Source organism: Linepithema humile, chromosome 6 (assembly GCF_040581485.1).
Source record: "Linepithema humile isolate Giens D197 chromosome 6, Lhum_UNIL_v1.0, whole genome shotgun sequence".
In the NCBI taxonomy this organism is placed as follows: domain Eukaryota; kingdom Metazoa; phylum Arthropoda; class Insecta; order Hymenoptera; family Formicidae; genus Linepithema; species Linepithema humile.
In genome coordinates this window covers 21598444-21614129 of record NC_090133.1, presented here as the reverse complement: position 1 = coordinate 21614129, position 15686 = coordinate 21598444, and the positions used below count along the sequence as shown (strand labels likewise).

The window sequence follows — 15686 nt, the reverse complement described above, 5'->3', positions numbered from 1 at the left end:
ATAAAGTTACCTCCTAAATAACTTTGAAATCTTCGGCAGTCTCCAGAGATTTTCGTGAAGACGACAAAACCTGTGAGTGCAACTATTTGAATTTCAATCTTCAAAAGTATGATAGTAGCGACAGTTCTATTCGAGCATCGGAGAGTTTCGTTTGTTTCGCATCTCAAAATTTGATTGGCGAGCTATTTAGCATAAGAAAAATAAGAGAGAAAGAGAGAGAGAGAGAGAGAGAGAGAGAGAGAGAGAGAGAGAGAGAGAAAGATGAACGCGTTGAAAGTATCGCGATAAATTTTCGTTCTGTGTAATTTTCTCCTAAGGAAAAACCGAGTTCGAACCTTGGCGAAGTAAAAGCTCGTTGCGTGTATCTTTCACAGGATCTACTTGGCCGCGTTCGTGTGCGCAAACTCGTTTCCGCTTGCATCGTCGTTCTCGCCTTGTCGGTGCGATTTGCACGCGAAAGTTCGGGTTGAAATATTAATTGGTCGTGCCGCGCTGTATAAATCTACGTATACACCTGCCCGGTGAAGCCCGGAAAGAGCGGGAAGAAGGAGCGGGACGTGCGAGTGGGAGCGGCGAGCGAAATAATTCATTATGTTCTGGGATACAATGTAGCTCATCTGAAACAATGGCAGATGAGAGAAAGTGGCAGAATAATTTGCAAAAATGGAATTCTGTCGGTGGCCGACAGCCGCTGGTATGCGTATCGCATGAACGTCGGGGGAAGGGGGGAGGGGGGGGAGGAGAGGAGAAGGGAAAGGGTCGGCGAACATCGGACATAAGGCTGGGAATAATTGCGATTCGCTGTTACGGCCTTGCTTGACGAATGAAATTCCATGGTCGGAATAAAATTCCAAATTTGCGGCGCGAATGTTGCGCTGCATCCCCGGGGGCACATTGCGGTTCAACTATTAAGTTATTCATAATTGCACCCTAATTGCAACACATTCAGCATGCGTCAAATTTCATGCTGCTCATTCGGCTCGGGAGGTCTTCGTGAATTAGAGCGCTAATTTAAGCGCGAAAATTTAGGACGATTAGCAATTTGTAGCACAATTAAAAAAATGAGATTAAAAATTCACATTTTACTTTCCTTTTACAAAATTTTTTGGAAAAATCTCTCTAATTGTCGATATATTTATTATTTCTCTTCATATGATTAAATATTACTTCTTTCTGTAATTGTTAGATGTTTATACAATTGCTCGTTTAAATCCTATATAATTATTGACCACTCTTGTGTGGCGACTCGACTGAGAAATGATAAATAAAAGGAAAAATGTTAGCACAAGCTTTTGAAAAATAAAATTTCTCTTATAAATGAAAGATTTCAAGAGAGATTACGTCACAAAAAATTGAGGTATTTCATTCAAACATCAGATTTGCCCACGAGATGAAAGAGTTAATAACATTTTCCGTGGTACTATTTATATATTTTATTTACAGTTGTGAAATTTACAAGATAATAACGGCATGATATGATTCATGCATGAAAGCTTTGGAACTGACAGGTGGACGGACGGAAAGAATGGAGAAAAGAGAGAAAATAGGATGCGAAAGGGTGAAAACGATAGCCGGAGAAACGGGCGAGTGGGCGAAACGCGATGAGGGAAGGGTCGAGAGGGGAAACGCGAAATGGCACTAAATCAGCCGCGGGGCTGTAAAATCATTAGCGCTAATAACCGAAGGCTCGAAAGAGAACGACGGCTCCCGATATTCAATTATGTTTCTGCGGTTTGCACGCGAGGAAGGTGAGACGGTCTATCTCTGCTATTGACATTTTAGCTTCGATCGGCTGTACTCACGTCTCGTTATACCTCGCGCGGGGCATTCGACACTCATAAAAATTATCGAGGCGGTTTGAGTCCGCGTCCGGATGATATATCGCTTTCCAATGGTTCGTCGATGATAATGACGGTCTATTATTACAGGCGGCAGCTGGCAAATGCAAGCGATCTTCGCACGCACTTTATGCTCTGTCGTGTGACGCACGAATGCGATCGTGTCGCAATGTTTTATTCCGATTGTGAAAAATTTCTTGCAAATTTTTCTCGTTTCTAAGTATCTTCTAATTTTATTCTAATTCCTAAAAGATTATTTCTTCGAAAAAATAATACATTTAAATATTTATTTTTGAAAAAATCTGGGAAAAAGTGATGTGTCGGCAATAAGAGAAAAATATCGCTCTTGATTTAGTGAAGCTATCATAGAAATTCAGAGTGTTGAATTATTAATATTTAATATATTAGTGAAATATATTTTGAGGAGAATATTTATGAAAAATTTACAAATGCACAATATAAGTAAAATTTTCTAGGACTGCGAAAAATAATCTACCCGCGTAATACTATAAAGGATATTTTTGCTCTTAGATTGTATTAATTAATCAAAGCGATGCATGTGAATTGACTTCAATCACGGAATGGACAGCCTAATTTCTGCTTTTGACGTTACGCTGTTATAGAAAATCAATGATCTGAAATTTGGGCCACTGCACCCCGGAGCAATGTTTACTGTCACAACAATAGCTCAGCTGCTAAGATTAACGTTGCGTCAATAATGACATGAATGACCGATAAAGTTTTCAAAACGCGATATCTATGTGATCATTATGTGAATTTCACGTCAATCTGTGAATTTATGTAATATCGGTCAATCATCACTCGTGCATTTCGATTATTAACTCCTGTATGTCGTCCCTACTCCTCCTCCTCTTTTCATCCTTTCCATCGGCTTTCGCAAGTCGGTTGCAATTAGCACGCTCAACTTCGACAGTTTAATTAAGCGGTCTTTGACTCGTATTCCCGCGATTCGAGCTTAAGCCGATCTTAGACTAGTTTAATTGTGAACTTTCGCCATTACTCTTCAACGTTATGTCTGGCGTTGATCGACGCAGTGGAAGGTGTAAACGATAATGCACGCCGAAGTGCCAAATATCTTGCCGAACAACGTATCCGCGCATCTCAAAATATGCTTTGAGCTCCTCGCGGATTAAAAGGGATAAGTCATCCTAATTCTATCTCATATTCAATTTCATATTTTTGTTTTATACTCAATATTTACTTGAACTTGCAATTTATATCATACTGTAAAAAAAGTTAGTGTAAAATTACACAACTATTATAGGAAATTATTTTGGGAGAAATAATTATGGATATAAATTTTCACACGTTTGGTAAATTTACAGCTTGAAGGTAGAATTAATTTCTAGTGCTATAATGAAGCAAATCGCAGAAGTAAATTCGTAGTTATTTTATATATATATGTATTCATTTGTTCCATTTATTTCATTACAATACTAGAAATTAATTTTACCTTCAGGCTACAAATTTATACACAGGTGGAAGTTGACATCTATAATAATTCCCAAATTACCCACTATAATAGCTGTAATTCTACACTAATTCTCTGCAGTGTGCTTGCTACATATTTCATGATAAAATATATCGATTCGAAGTATCTTACAAGGCAAATCAACGAAATCTTTAAGAAAATTATGTATATTTTAATAGCTTAATATCAGGCGTATAAGTTTCAGAATGTAAAAAAATATTGGATACACATTTCCTCGACAGAAATGATTTTATAAATAGCACTGTCTATACGTGTGAGGTGTGCATGTCTCTATATTTTATCAAATCAGTGGCTAAATCTAGGAAAAGATAAAATACTCACAAAGTTGTTAGCAGCATGCCAGTCTCGATCGGCAAAGTGCCTAAGTTTACGTATTTGCGGTCGACCCGCGACGCTGGGAATAGTTATCAAACGCCGAGGTTATTGCACGCTGCACCTGCAGCCTGTCTGCAACTTGGTGGCGTGCAATGACGCGAGAAGGGCGTGAGTCTTTGTTTCCGGAATAATTAATCTCGACGAGTGTCAACGGGGAACACTTCCGAGTCTCCGAGCAACTTCCCTCAACGTCTCGTTGTCACCGAGTGCAGTTAGTTGCTTCTTCTGAAACGACCGACTGCATTAGTATCTGCAAAATTTACGTATCCTCGATTATGCTTCACGATATATCTGTGCGACTAAAAAATGAAAAGAATACATGTCTTATAGATAACGTTCGATCATGCTTTTTTAGGATTTCCGTTCGTTCAATTCAACTGGAAAAATTCTTGTCAGGGGTAATCAATTTTCTACGGGCTTTTGTAATTTAAAGTGAGGTGAATAATAAACAATATAATGGCGTGAATAATGATACGGTGGAATAAATACCTAACAACGCTCGAACCATTTTTATTTTATATGTATCCTGTTGTTCTTTTTTTGAATGATTGATAAATATTTCCGGTTACAAAATGCTATATACATATCTTCTCATTTATTTGAATTACTTTTAAAAACATTTTTTTATCTCTTGTATTGAGAAACGCGAGTCGTTCTTATTGAAAAAAAAACTATATTTCTCCGTTCGCGGAATATCTGCATAATGAAATTTTGCCGTTATCAAAATTAATAATCACACGAATTTCCCTGTGCGCCGCGCGTGCGTTTGTTCCGCAAAATAAACATTCCACACGTCTACCAGCGGATGCGCGCATTAATTCCAGTAATTCCAGCAATTAATCGTGCATCGAGGACGCGAAGCGTAATTAATAACGAGCGCTTGTCGCGACGAAAGGTCGTACGCGAGTCTAAAGCGACGAGCGATGGAAACGCGCAGAGATCCCCAAGCCGCAGCACCCACCGAAAACTTATGGCTCGGCAGGACGTGTAATTTCCTGTCTACTAGACCGACTTTGCGCCCTCCGCGTTTCTCCCTCTCCCCTCACCCCCTTTCTCTCATCTCTACGCCTCTTGCATTTTCTTGTCGTTGAACGACGATTGCTAGGCTCGAGCCTACAGTCGCAACATACACGCATACTGATTGCTACGAGCTCGTTTATCTTTTCCTTTTTTTCTTCAGCTTAATGACTCCTGCGGGAATCAACGAGCTTATTAAGCGCCCGAGTGTGCACATCCTCATGTCGTACCTCTTTCTTTTAACGAGCCTCGTGTCCCTTAAATTAATGGTCCTCATGTATCAGACACGATACTCGAGCGCGAGCGTCTAGCGAGAAAGTTTTCAGACGCACGACCATCTTTTCAGGAGAAAATCAACGACGTCGTTAAAAAACATGATTTTAAGAGACACATATTAATGGCGCGGCGTCTTAAGGGATCGAACATCAATTAAAATAGTAACAAAATTACCCAAGTTTTTAATGCGTTTACCGCGACGGGATTCGATCGGAAAGTGCGCTTGTCGAAGTGAGCATTGCGTCGGAAAACCGATATTTATTAGATATCGTACATCAGTAGGCTCGTAAAACAAACCGCGAAGTTTCAACCTGATTTTAGGAAGAATTAAAAAGTCAATGAAGCATGCACATAAATTATGCATGAACCATGGAGTTTCATACTTAATAGTAAAGTTAGTAATAGGATAATAGCGAAGTTACTTTGGAGATACGAAAATTACATTTTACGTCGTCGCAGCACAATATTTATCGTTCTTGCTAAACAGCTTACGGTAAGAGCCCGCGTAGCTCCGTGTAAAATCATGGAATTTTATAACGCGCTATTTATGTCTTTCGCGCTAGACACATGCCCGCAGGAACCCGTGCAATTGCATATGTCGGGCCGTACATCCGTTTGCCTCCGAAGGCCTCCCGACTTCCCGAGCCTTTCAAATTAATGAGGTTCATGAATCAGACGCGATACACGGCCCCGTAACTCGGCTGGATTGGATCATTCGGGAACACATGGGTCGTCGGAATGCAATTACTCGCGAAGTGAAAGAGGAAAACGAAAGTTTCGACGAGAGGAGAAAAATGCGGGCGGAAGGTGAGATCCAGGCTGCGCGCGCTCGCGCACGCGACATTCATTATTGCGCGCCCCGTATATGCATATGTGTAATGTCGTTTGAAGGTAGTTTATATTTAAATTTCGTCGCGAGTCTCCAAATATTCGATCAACTTCTCATCATCGTAACGTAAACCGATAACACACAAGCGGAGCGAGAATTTTCGATGGTAGTCGTACATTATATTTTATTCATGCGGCGGCGGCCGCTGCGACAGCGCGCGCCGGCCGTGGCGCGTCAACGCGAGACGCAAAGCCTGCACGACGTAATTATGTACTGAAGAGGCGCAAGAGGAAGAAACAATCTCGCGCAAGATCGATGATGTCGCTTGTTCCTTTCTCTGTTTCCATTTTTCAGGCGCGTTATCTTGTCGCGCGGAGCACGGAGAAACTGTGGAGCTTGCATCGCACGACGAATGCCTTCCATGTTTTAAGCAAGCTTTTTTTCCCTTTCGCCCATTATGCGAGAGTCGCGTTCGTTAGCGCTCGCATTTTTCAGCTTTCAAAAAATTAAGATAATCTAGTGTGTCGCCGAAAAATATTTATTCAGTACACAAGACGTTATTTTTGCTCCTCATTTTACGCGTCCGGTAAAATTGCTACAACGAGAAAGAAAGATGCCTGCATCGATCGTGCGGAACGTCACTCCGGAAGATTTCCAGATATACGTCGCAGAGAGTCCTTTACGGCGCAGATAATAATTCATTTGTTACAGTTTCTCACGTGCGCTATCAACCCCGTTCGAACATGCAAAATGTCAACAAGCGGGAGCACGATTCAACGTTTACGTTGTCGCATGCGACAAGCGGAGATTTGGCCGGCAGGCGGCAAGCTCGTTCACGGTAGTTCGGGCTTCGACTTGCTACTAATCAGCTTAATTTGTAACTTGTAAAACACACAAGCTGGGTCCGCGGTCCTTAACGAAGTTATCCCTTGTTAGGCATCCGCCCCCTTCCCAGATCTCACCGGCTCGACCGTGGCCCGGTCGCCGACTCGTAAAAAGCCAAAAAAAGCAAGAAAAAGAATGCTGTAAAAAAAAAAGCAGGGAACATGTTGCTCGGAACAAAATTACCACCGTTGCTGGCGTCGACGCCAGCAACACCGTCGTGATGGTTTTTAAAAGTTTTTAGCGTCATTATTTTTCCATTGCTTTCGCCAAAACGTCCCGCCGTGCGCCGTTACCGCCGCCGCTACTAGGAAAAATTTTCCTCCCAAAAATTGATTTTTGTTATGTGTCTATCTTCGCCGTTGTTCCCGCGCATTGAAAGTTACACGCTACACAAAGAACAAACTAATTCATTTTTCAACGCGCTGCGCACAGGTTTCAAAAAAACGGGCGCCGGAGCTTCGATTATCGCAACGATGAAACGCGGGAGATTCGACGGTATGGAAACCCGTTCGTCGGAAATGTTTTCCACGTTTTGGAAACATCGACCCAACGAAGAGATTACTTTTATTTCAACGAGCATCACTTCAACTCGTAGTGACGCAATTCAACTATATAGTTTGTGAATGATTCAACTATTACTATCGCGACAGCTTTTCACAATTTAATCGTTTATAAAATAAAGTCAACATAGGGTCGTCGAGTATTATTTATTACGGAAAGCTTCCAGGCAATTGTAGTTTTAATAAAAATGTTCATTTAAGCTTAAAGTAATTTTTGAATGGTACTGTAAATAATTTTTTTATTAGGCACTGGAATCTCATGTCATAAAAATTGGTAGGCCTAGCAATTTGGAATTTATATTTTCTTCACTACAATGCATTGAAACTTTATATTTTAAACAAAGAATATTAAAATGTACATTTTATTTATCTTTATGCCTTAGAATCTTATATCATGTTATTTGGTAGGCCTAGAATTTTATTGCAATGTATTGAAGTTTTATATTTTAGAATTCTAGATTATTTTTTTGTTTAAAATATAAAATTTCAATGCTTCGCAGTAAAGAAAAAGTACAATCAGGAGCATTGAAAGGTCCCCATCACTTTCCAAAAGCATTTACTACATTTTTTATTTTTGCTTAAGTGTTAAATGGCGATTGGCCATTTAATCTAATAAATGTTATAAGATTCTAAGACATAAAATGTACATGTAATATTTTATTAGTAATATGATTAGTTTGTCGCACATGACAAAACGCGCACGGATATATATCTACATTGTATGGCCACGATGAAAAGGATTATTCGCGTCACGTCCGGTGGAAAATTTGGCTCCTCGGCATTTGTTCAAGATAATGGGTAGTCGGTAAAAAGTTTTCACCCGAAAACGACTCTATCCTCGCGAAGTCGTTAACAAAAAGCGGACGAGCCTCCCCCGCCGGAACTTCGTTAACGAACACGGTGGGACAGGTACGTAAACTCCGTGCAAGTCGCGCCGCAGTCGCGGAACATGATGACGCGGGAGAGCGGTAGGAAGTGATTTCCGCAGGAACCACGAGAGACGAATTTAATTCGCTGCAATTATGCACAAGCGCCCAGGGTGGTCGCGAGATGATGATTCTGTACCCGCTGCCAAAATTTAGCGCGGGAAACGACCGCTTCAAGGTGGAGTAGCGGGGATCGCAGTTGACCGTGCCTGCGGGGTAAAACAGACTCCGCCCGTTGCAGTTACCGAAAAACTACTCAATTTGTATTACGAGTCTGGCAGCCGGTGCGATGAAAATTCGACGAGAGAGCGTCTAAAAATATTAAACTGCGTCTGAACGCTACGCATCTGCGACACGGTGTTTACGCGTGACTGCCATTATTGATGAATTTGTCTCAAATTATTGTATACAAGTTTTGTTAATTTAAATTGATCTCAACTCTTTTTCTTTTCTCAGTTACATCCCGAAATTGAAGCAAAAAACGTTTTATTAACATAATTTTATTCTATATTAATTTATAATATCTTTTGGCCGCGCTTGATTCTCAGTCTTATTGTTGTTATTGTTATTTTTACTCTTTTGTGAATTTGTTGACTTTTGAATGATTCGATATACCATATATGTTTAAACTTTTTATACCACATAGAGCACTGCGCTCGTTTATGTATAAATAAATTTTATATTTTATGACATCATAATTCTAATATGAGAGAACAAGACTACAAAAGTATGTTTTATACAGAGCATACTGCGCTTGTCTGTGTATGAAATAAATTTTATACTTCGCGAAGTCGTAAACCTAGTACAGGTCGGAGAACAAAACTATAAAAGTACATTTTTCAGTGTTTTGCAGTGTTATTCTTAGAAACGACGTATTTCGAAATATTCTGGATTATGTAAAATCTTGAAAAAATCAGTCTCGAAATTAAACAATGGAAATATCTCAGAAAATTAAATGTCGATATTTGAAAATAATGAGAGATGTTCTGTCGCGATTGCAAGCGCGATTTATTCTTGACGAGTTATTTCTTACACGCTGAAATATGGAACAATTATGTGTCATTTCGAAAACATCAAATCAGAATATCATGCAAGAGAACGTATGCGCATACATCTCATCTATTCTATTCCCAGAATAGTAATTCTGTGCGGTTTTTTGCACATTGTAAGAACATTGAGAATGATAATTTAAAATGACGATATTTCAGGATAATTGCATTGTCCACATCTCTATTTTAATAATTTTTTACTAAAAGTATACATCTCCCGCTAATCTCATCATCATGCTTTCTTTAATTTAGAGCCGTTGTTAAAAATAATTATGAATGTGTTACAAATTTTCACCAAATATAAACACGAGGAAAATGTTTTTGTTGAATTATTTATGACTTTATCAGCTTAGCAAACTTAAATTACACATTCTGTAAAATTCAGCATTAATATTTAATGAGTATTTAATAATTAACTTTTAAATTTTTGTAAGAAAATAATATTGCAATCGGTTTTTAATTTTGTCGCAGCATTTTGCATTATTATTTCTCATGTTTATCTCTATTTGTATATTCGCTCCTAACTTCACAACAACGCGATGCGCTAAAACACCCTCACTTCGGTGAGAAACTTCCACCGAGGAAAATATAAGGATCTAGAATCCGATGTTTCACTCGATGTTAGTTTTCTCCGTTGAAAAATGCATCGACACGTATTTGCGACTAACGTGGAGCTGTACACTTGAAAACTTTTGCTTTCGCGAAGCGTTGATCCGCCACTTTCTTCCCTCAACGTTTTCGATTTCCGAAAAGCCAGTTGGAAAGCGCAACGCGATATCTTTGTAGTTATGGCACGTTGATTTCAAAACTACAATAATTTCATTCTGTATAATGGTCACTTTAATTTAAGAAGATCCGTTCTGATCGCGCGCCCGAGTTCAAAGTCGATGGGGATTCGATCTTATTCCAAAACTCATTTCGCTCAGCGTGCGCACCGGCCGATTTACGGCTCCGTCTCGCGGATCCAGAGTAATCGTCGGATCCATTTCTCTAGAGTCGACGAGTACTCCGTCACAGGGTTTCTCAAAGTCTCCCGCTTTCGGCCTCTTCCCTGCCCCTCCCCGTCCCGTCTGACCGAACCGTCGGTATCCCCCCCGTACGATTCACGTACGAAGACTTTTTTACGTGACCGCCCAACCATCCGTCCGTTAAATTTCCTCATCCAATTAAATTCGATCGTCATTAAATTTCGTTAGGTACGTGCCGTTACCTTCGCGGCCGTCTCTCGACTGAAATTCAATTACTTCCATTATCGAAGTTTTTGGGTGTTCCCTTACGCTCGCAGTATCAAACTTTACCGATCGTGCGGTGAAACGTTGCTAACGCATTGCTCGTCTCGTGATTCTTCGATTTTCTTCAGGCACTTCTTTGGCGCCTATTTTCAGAAATGTGATATTTATAAAACAAAAGTTTATTGCAATTTTCCAATAATTTTGAGATATAAATTATCACGAATATCGTACGCAAAATACATCGTTCATTGAATTACATCATATTACATCGATGTTGCTATAATGTTACAAATTGATATTTTGTTACTCTGTTGTATACTCAGTATGAATCGCCAAATTTTATTACGTTAGCAACGCAAAGTCTTCATATCTTGAAAAAATATTCCGATTCGATTTTGTTGAATAAGTCGGATTTAATTAAATTTAAATTAAACTTTCTCTTTTTTTCTTTTGCGCCTGGACGCGTTTTGAATTTAAATTTAAAACACAGTTCACTTTTTGCGGTGTCGCGCATTTTAATATACGAGATAATAAAACCCTGTTCTTTTTAAAATAAGGCATTTTTCTTATTATTACATTAAGATTTCTGTCTTGAAATTATCTAGATGTCTTTCAATGTTTCTCATCAATTGTTTCTTGAAATTTTACTTATCTTTTTCTCGCAAACTTTTGAAACTTAGCAGAGCATGTATCTACATATAGCATTCGCAACTATACGTATATAAGCAGGAAAGATCGAACTTTTACGCTTTAATGGTTTGAAGTGTATAGACCGAGACTTCTTTTTTTGGCGTATGCATTTCATTTCTTCACTTCCGCAAACGAGTAACGCTCGTGCCGATCTCTGCAGCAGCCATTGTTTGCAGTTGCGTCCTCCCGCGCAGTTGCATCTCGTGTCGAGATTCGCATTGATCAGATTTCGCCCCCTTCTTGGAATGCGTGCGCGGGCGTGTGCGTCGACCCGAACCGATGGTGCAGCCGCGAGTTCGATTTTTCGTCGTCGAGAGAGCAGTGCCGTTCATGTAATCCACCCTCGCGAGCTTGCGGCCGTACATACACACACATGGACACACACACACACACACACACGCGCGTGCATTTGTGTCCGCGCCACGAAGTTTACCTTCTTGCAGCCGAACGAAGTTATAGGTCGGATTACCACGCTCGACTAACACGAGTTTCGACGACAATTTGCTCGCCAACTCGGATCGCCCGATTTGACATTGCTACATTCGTGCATCGTGAGTCGATGTCTCTTTTTCTGACGGCATCCAAGCGAATTCCTTCGTGCATTTTTCAGCGTGAGATTTTTAATAAAATATATCAATTACTTACTCCAATTACACTATAAATAATTTTTTATCGATATTACAACTTAAAACTTGCTAACAATGTCAACTAGCATCATTGACGTTACGCGACAAAATTCTCTAATGAGCGAATGCTGCTAAAGTATAAAATTTTGGTGACATTTCGTTTAGCAATTTGGATCAATCGATGCTCGTCCGTCGTCGTCCCGTTTGGACGAAAACGCGATTTTTCGAGCTGGAATATTGCTTTAATTGAGATCGCGATCGCGTGAAATTACTCAAACCATGAAATTCAGTGGGTCTTTACGTCCTCGATATATAGGCTCTCGCGATATCTGTATAACCCCGTCGCTCCCAATAAATTCGATTCGAAATCCGATTTTTTGTAATGAATCCATTCAGTCGAGCGATTTGATGAATAAAATTCCTAGAGTGCTACGCGATCAGCATGCCTTTGAATTGAAAGCTATTTGACGGTTTCAGTGACGACTTATTTTTTTAAACCCTACGCAGCGAAATTATTTTCGAATGTTATCAATTATCTCTAAGCTACGGGAGCTGAAAATTATTGGATACGCCATCGATAGTTTCAATACCTTGAAATTAATTGGTTTCCACCACCCGGTCTTTAAAAAGCAAAAATTGGAACTGAGATAACGCGAAGAAATTGAATAAGATAATAATTAATACTTTATGCTTACTTTTAAGCGAGAAGACATATCTGCGCGGAAAGATGTCTTAATTCATAATCAATTAAAAGAAAACAGACTGCTGTATAAACTAACGAACTGAACTACCCCACATAACTTCATAAAATCTTCTTTAAGCAAAATAGGTTCGAAACTTCCTTTTACAAGCATTACTCATCTTAGAAACTTAAAACTAGTTCATGTGGAAGGAAGCGTTGAGTTGACTACCGAGCCGGATAAAATTTTCTCCTTAGTTAGCCGATATTTCGTCGCTGAGAAACAACATTGTATAAGTTTAATATTTTAACATTTTTATGTTTTATCACACAATAATTATCGCCGTTCTATCGCGTGTTAACAGATAAGATATAACGACATCCAAAACAAACAGGTTTTCTTTTAACCAACGGCATGAATTAAATTGAATTACGAATTATATCGCGTTAAAATTATTATTACAATATGATATACAATATTTGCCGCGATCGATAATGGGAATCTGCAAACTTTCAGTACTGTAATGTCTTTCTCATTTAACTAAATTGTCGTCGCGATGGTGCAAAGTCGGCGGCAATAGGAAACGAGGGGAGCCCTGGTCTTACATAAATACCGGATTCTCCGTATGTATGAGTCTGGCGAGAAAGAAAATTTTGAAGTGCGCGGCGTATAAGTTTCAGCACGTCTTCGGCCACCATTGGACGGAGGATAGTCACTTTTCCACGGAGTCAGCAGGTCGTTCGGTACGGTCCGAGAACGAAGTGGGTATTCCCCGCGAGAAAACCCCATAAAATCGGCTTACTTCGATACAACTCGCTCTCCCGACCTCCGTCTTTGCCTCACCATCTCCGGCCCGGGTGTCTGCATCTCTGTGTGCGGAAGGCTTAGGTCAAAGTCCTGGGGTTTCGTTTTATAAAACAGCACCGCACGCGGCGGTCGATCGACCCGGGAAAAATTCGCCGGTGACTCGATCGCGCCATAGACGGCCGTCGATAGGTCCATTATTGAATTATAAAATGCGATGTTTTAATAACACTCCTTCAATTTTTAAAACACCCTTCTTTTTTTATCTGTCGTTGGTATTTTTAACGTTTTATTTAAATAATAAAAATATAAATTTTTTAAAACTTATGTATGTATAAATCATAGACAATTTATTGCAACATGCATCTATGTAAATTCGGCGCATCAATAAATAAATCATCAAAAGTGAAAGATGTAAGAACCCGATAAGTATCTGTCTGCGTTCGCTTTGTTTCACTACGGCGTGACGCAAGACAGCCGGTATCGTACGCTAGCTGTGGAAATCGGCTTACGTGTTCCCCCTTCAATCCTTTTCTCCCCGCCTCGAGCGGGCGAAAGGTAAAGCTCTCTTCGTGATTTCCTGGATACCTCGAGCGCGGTTGGTAACCGCAATTTCGACCGCGAGCAAGAGCGCAGGACTAAGGACGAGGCGAAAAGGATCCACGGAGCGTGGTCTGGTTTGTGGGACAGGATGAACCTGCGATGAGAGAGTGTGTGTCCGGTCCCTGCGGTAGGATAGAATCGGCGAGAGAGTGAAGTTTGTCCCGGAAAAAGCTAGAAAAGTGAGAGAGACGCGATGGGAACCAACGACGATAGAGAAAGAAGAGAGAGAGAGAGAGAGAGAGAGAGAGAGAGAGGGAGGGAGGGAGGAAGAGAGAAAGAGAGAAACAAGCGATGTTGGACCCCATTGTTGACTCCTAATTCCACTTCGACGCCTAATTAAGTCAGCGCGCTGATTCTCTTCCGAGCCTCGAGGCGGTGAAAAGCCCCGCAGGGAAAGATCGAAAGAGACGGAAAATTGGACGGACGAGAAGTATAAAACTCATTACATTCACCGCCGAATGCTGACCGAGTTTCAGACGAATGCGACACTTTCGGAAGAACAATTCTTTTGCACATCATGCGAATGCAACTTTTACAATGTATATACTTAGAGATGTTGATCCGCAATACCGATTTTTAATATTCAGGAATGAATGAAACGACGTCAAATCAAGCTATCATTGAAACGCGTATGCGTATTATTTCAAATTTATGCTGAAATTGCCGGCTGCGATTTCCGCAATGTACCAAGATATGCACGATATGTCTGATTACGAAGAAGCAATGCTTGTTTCAATAATCTAACATGTTTAGCATTTCCACACAAATTTAGCTACATAATTCGTACCATAAAATATTGGAATTCAAAAGCTGGATATTAAATTAGCTCTTCTAAATTATAATACAATTTCAACCGAGTAACTTTTTATTGCACAAATATTTTTAAATAGTAATTTGTAAGTACTTAACATCGAAGAAAATAATGTGTGCATGAGAGAGGAAAATTTCTTCATTCATCCTTCATAGCAATTTTATATTGCAATCTAATTGATGTCCCAGATTTTCATTTTGACGTATAATTCGTTTTAACGTTCAAGTCAGTGCGTTATTTCTCTCGTCTGCCTTTCGAGTCAATGGCAATGGAAACGAGTCGAGTAACGGAAAGACGGAAAGAGATGGAAAATTGGATGGCGAGAAACTGCAGAACTCGTTACATTTACTGACACGAAGTGCCGGACTAGTAACACGAATGTTGCAGGAAACTTCGGAAGTTTGTGGAATGTTTTGCGCTATTTCTACATAGGTAGTTACATAATTCTCGCAGTTTGATGCACATTTGCGCGTCTTGCGTAGCTACCGTATTCTAACCGAAGTTTTTATCCTTCATCATACATTAAGCCGTAAATCCGACAGCGGGCAGGCGTACGTCGGTTGCGCTCTTATCTTGCCATTAATCGCTTTGGGTAGCGGTACATGTTTTTAGTAGCTTCGCAGCATTATTATTTCCTAATTTTAACCAACCATTTTAGTGAATTATAACGAGAGCTTGAATTCTCCGATGTGTTTAGCGTCTGGTGCGATTCAAATTTTCAAAGTTTTCTACAAACGGAATGAATAAATTTTGCTTCGTAGCAGAAAGAGGCGCGGTATCGTCTCTTTGACGCAAAAATTTGACACGCAATCGTTTTATTAAATACATAATACTGAATATATCGCAAATGTATTATTAAAAAAGGATACAGCCATTTATGATAGTTGAAGCTTTCAAAGCTTCATATTTACTTTAATGGAATGTTTTAGTTTTTTTTAAAATACAAATACGAAGAAATCAATGTGGATATAA

At 39.8% G+C, this 15686-nt stretch overlaps 2 protein-coding genes across 18 annotated transcripts in view; one reads left to right on the top strand and one right to left on the bottom strand.

Annotated features, from left to right (window-relative positions):
• Nucleotides 1–15686, bottom strand: part of LOC105671809 (very long chain fatty acid elongase AAEL008004-like) — a 334136-nt gene that overhangs the window by 152866 nt on the left and 165584 nt on the right. For 11 of the 16 annotated variants that reach the window (XM_067356999.1, XM_067356996.1, XM_067357004.1 and 8 more), the window contains one exon: nucleotides 3673–3976. The exons of 3 other annotated variants lie outside the window; for them this stretch is intronic. The gene's annotated coding sequence lies outside the window, so the exon portion shown is untranslated. The remainder of the gene's footprint in view (nucleotides 1–3672; nucleotides 3977–15686) is intronic. 2 more of the 16 variants (XM_067356997.1, XM_067357002.1) reach the window with 1 other exon arrangement.
• The window catches only part of LOC105671805 (uncharacterized), a 252615-nt gene that overhangs the window by 96582 nt on the left and 140347 nt on the right, over nucleotides 1–15686 (top strand). The window lies entirely within an intron of this gene.